Consider the following 5,000-nt stretch of genomic DNA (forward strand, 5'->3'; position numbering starts at 1 on the left):
CTTAGTTATGACATAATCAATTCATCTTCATGAGTCAAGAACTCAATTTTCTTATTTTGATTACTAATCTTAAGACGATTGGAAATTCCTAAACCTAAACTTGCAATAAAACTAAAGATGTTTAGTACAGCAAAAATAAACGGGTTACGTTTCTCAAGATTATCGTGTCCTACAGTCCACATCAAAAGGTCACGAGCCAAAGATTCTGCCTCCTAAGTCTTATTTTGCAAGTCGTATGATAGCATCTCTGCAACTTTTAGTGTCGATACTAGCGAACTCTCTGTATTAAAAGGAAAATGTCTTCTAGGCATTTCATTTAATGAGACAGCAAACCTTGAAATGGCGCTCTTTAAGCTAGTGACATCATTCTCTGGGAGAAAACTTGCTTGCATGCGCACTTCAACAACTACGTTACTTGATGTAATAAAAACGTCTTCTTGTCTTTCAACTATAGTGCCACAATTAAAATCTATACTTTTAGTTTTAGAGCTCATCCCTCACGAGAAAAATGTCTGAGAGAACAATATCACTCCCAACAATAAAAACTTCATCTTGGAAACCTGTAACGAGAAAAATATATGTAATTACTCCTGTATTAAGAAGAAAAACTTTTAACATATAATGTAATAAAAAAAAGATAAACAATCTTTCCCTCACTTCTTTTCCTCTTATTTTAATTTATGTGAGCCAATGGTACGATTCTCTCATCCGTGGGTTGGGATACGTTTTGAACTCTAAACCTATTGGCCGTTAATGTTTCCAAAATGTTAAATGGGCTTTCAAACTTAGGTGTTAGTTTATTATTGAGTCCTTTACGTACATTTACCTGTATTTATATGTTATCACCCACGGTATATGTATTAGTTGGCTTCGCTATTTTATCATGATTCCTTTTCATTATGATTTGTGATTCTTCTAAATTCTTTCGAAGGATATCAAAATGACTTTTGCTTGCATTTATACATGCTTTTAAAGGATTTGATAGATTAGTTGTAGGCGTTAATACATGGAAAGGCGTTCTAACTGGGGTACCATACAATGCTTCGTGCGGTGACATTTTAATTGATATAGGATATGAATGATTCAGAGTACTCAGTACCACAGGTATTGCAATATCCCAGTTGGGGTCTGATCCCCCTAGTGTTACTCTTAATATATTTAAAACCTTCCCATTTGCTCTTTCCACTAGCCCATTCGACTCTGGGTGATATATCATGGTATTTATTTTCTTTATGCTAAGGAATTCACACAATGAGGCAAGAAAGTGATTATTGAATTCTCCACCCGAGTCTGAGATTATCATATGTGGAATTTCATGTTTACAAATGTAATACTCGTAAAACTTCCTAGCGCATTCAATCACAGTTTTAATTTTAAGCGCTATTAGTTCTGTATATCGAGTTAAAGCATCTATAATTACTAAGAGGTGCTTATTTCCTCTGTCTGACTCGTAAAATCCTGTTAATATATCTAAATGTATGCTTTCAAAGGGTTGATTGGGCACGGGATAAGCCCCTAGGCTGACAAGTGTTTTTGTATGCCCTTTGTTTTCCTGACATGTACGACAATTAGCTATGTGTTTTTTTATATCTGTAAGGGTCGTATACGAATAAAACAATAATTTGGCTTTCTGTGACATTAATGAGAACCCCGGGTGTCTATGCAATGGATTTGCATGCAACCAATTCAGGACAGTGGAAATAAGTGAGATTGGTACCACTACCTGGTCGTTAGTTACATGTGGTGTATTGCGGGTTTTCCTTGTCACGGTCCTACACAAAATATTGTCTTTGATTACATAATTCTGCTGCTTATACTTTTATTCCTTTTCCTTATGATTGTCTTTCAAAGCAATTATAATTTTTTCTAATTTCTGATCTTTTCTTTGCTAATTCTGTAATAATTCAGCACTCCAGCCCCATTCTTCTTGTTCAGATATCATTTTAACAATAGGCATGGATGTTGATATATCTATTAATTCAGCCAAAGTCTCCGTACAAGATGACATGGGGTTGCGTGATAATGCATCAGCAATGATATTTGCTTTCCCAGGTAAATACCCGATTCTCGCGCCAAAGTCTTGAATGATCAAATGCCACCGAGTTCGTTTGGGGCTGTGGTTGAAGCATTTAAAGAAGTTGGTTAGAGGTTTATGATCAGTAAAAACCTTAACGGGATAACCGTATATTATGAACTTAAAATGCACTAGTGAATTATCAATAGCTAGCCCTTCCTTGTCTATTACTGCATACTTACTTTCGGAAGTTTTCAGCTTTCATGAATAAGAAGCTATCGGGAAAATTGTTTCTCATATTGCTGAAGCAATACCCCACCTACTCCTAAGTCTGAGGTGTCTGTTGCAATGAAGAATTCCTTACCGAAGTCAGGAAATTTTAAGATAGGAGAACTACACAGATCATCTTTCAAGGTATTAAACGCCTGTTGATGCTGCTGAGACCATATGAAATCTACGCCCTTCTTCGTCAGATCAGTTAAGAGAGTAGCTATTATTGATAATTGCGTATAAAATGCCTGTAATATCCACTAAAACCCAGAAATTGCTGTATTCCCTTGACATTAGTAGGTATCGGAAAGTTATGGATAGCCGACACCTTATCATGGACTACTTTAAGAGCTTAGCTTGACACCATAAAACCCAAATATACTAATTGTGTTTTGAAAAATTCACACTTACTAATCTTTACCTTTAAGTTATGTTGTCTTAGTCTCTGTAGTACTAATTCTAATTTACGTAGATGTTCTTATAAGGTGTTGGAAAAGATGACAAGGTTGTCCATATAGGTATGCAATATATCCCCTAGCAAGTCTCCAAACTCTATGTTAATCATTCTTGTAAATGTTATAGGAGCACAACGTAAACCAAAAGGCATCCGTAAAAATTCATAATGTCCCCTGGCTGTGTTGAAGGCTATGTATGGGATACTATTTTCTTCTAATGATATCTGGTGAAAGCCTTTAATTAAGTAAGTCCAAACTGGTAAAATATTTATTCTGACCTAACAAAGATAAAATATCGTCAGTACATGGCACTGGGAATCGATCAGGGATTGTTTCCTCAATCAAGCGACGGAAATCTACGCAGATACGCCATGTTCGATCTCTTTTCGGTACAACTATTAATGGAAAATTATAAGGGCTGTTCGATTTCCTAATGACTCGTTCTACTAGCATTTTTCCTACTTCATCATTTATTTCATTCTGGAATTTCATAGGGAGTCTGTAAGAGGGTACGTAGATCATTTTCTGCTTGTCCTTTAATCTTATTTGGTGCTCGATCACATCTGTTTTTTCCTAAGGATCCATCTGTAGTGGAAAAAAACATCATGATATTCAGTTAAAAGTCCAAAAATTTTCTGCTGAATTTCTTCATCTTGAATGTCTTTATTGATTTTATTTTTAATAGATTGCAAAAGGGATTCATCCGCAACTGATTGAGCATGATTGATTTCAGCAACAGTAAGAATACGATGTTCATAAACTTCTACATCCAAGATATGTTGATTTTTGTGAATTAGTAAAGTGGTATTCAAATGATTACAGACTTCAATATGACATTGTTGTTGTGAGCCTACTGTATAAATAGCTTGTGTGACAGACAATCCGTTAGTTTTCAAAGCGTCGGAAAGGATTAAGATTTCAGATCCCGGTAATATTTTCTGTACTTGCACTATTAAATTTGAAGGTACGTTTGGCTCGATAGATTGCGTGCAAGATGATATTACGGATGAACAAGAATTCTGCTGGGTCGCGTATATTATTTCTTTATTAGTGAGACAAGTTATTGGTTCTTCAACATACGTCACTGTTTTATTTGGCGTCTCCTTTTTACCCAAAACTGATTTTCAGGTATTAGAGGACTTATAGAATTTTCCTTTGATATACACGCCGTGCTTGGCAGGGGCTAAGATAATGATTTGAATGCCCATAGATGGGTATCCTATAATAACAGCTGGATACATATCAATGTTTTGTACAACAATAAATGTATCGGCAAACGTGCGCTTACCGACCTTGAACTGAACATGAGTTACGCCTATTACATTTTATTCATTATTTCCTATACCCGAAAGTCTTACTCCGGATTTTTCTATTGGAAATTTCGAAAACAACAAATGATGTGTCCTCAAATCCATGATATTACGTGGACTACCAGAGTAAAAGAAAAATGTAAATGATCTGTGTTCTAAATTTACAGCATATAATGTTGGTTGTAACTCTTTTTGGCTTATTATTATATGAATTTGTTGCAAATCTACGGGAGCATGCACTGATTTACTTAATTCGGCCGTGTGTTTCATAGGAAAATATATTGCCTCACAATGATCTGATAAAACGTTAAATTGATTATTCAATACTACTGATGTTGACATGAATGACCTTGACCCAACATCACTCTCTTCCCCATTGGAGTTAGTTATGTGGTATTTGCTTCACAATGCACATTCTGAAAATTAGTCTGACCTTGCGAGGTCTGGTTTGACGACCCAGGATCAGCGTTATTCGAAGAACTGTTTGTTTGTTTCGGATTTTGAACTATATGGACGTTTGGCTGTTTCTTCTTATTGAAATGAGGATTTTTCTTTTTATTTCCATATGGAACTGACTGTGGAATTGACTGTGTAGTTTTAGGATTCTGTTGTGTCTTACGCGAGTAGCACTGACTATATGAATGAGTTGAACTATTATGTATCGAACAGAATTTCGTTTTGCAGTCCACAATCAAGTGACCTTAACATTTGCAATTATAACACGTCATTCCCGCAACTTGACTTTTATTAACTACATTTACTTGTTGTGGCTTTGTTTAATTTTTTGCAAAAACTTGGGTTAACACGGGATCAAGATCAGGACACTTAGACATGTGTTTCTTTATCTGTTTATATACATCTAATTCCGTACTTGCTGGCGTTAACTTTTTATCGAAACACAGCACTAAAGCTTCAGGTAACATAAGTGTCATGCAAATTAAATACATTAAT

The sequence above is a fragment of the Palaemon carinicauda genome, unplaced genomic scaffold (assembly GCF_036898095.1).
Source record: "Palaemon carinicauda isolate YSFRI2023 unplaced genomic scaffold, ASM3689809v2 scaffold182, whole genome shotgun sequence".
In the NCBI taxonomy this organism is placed as follows: domain Eukaryota; kingdom Metazoa; phylum Arthropoda; class Malacostraca; order Decapoda; family Palaemonidae; genus Palaemon; species Palaemon carinicauda.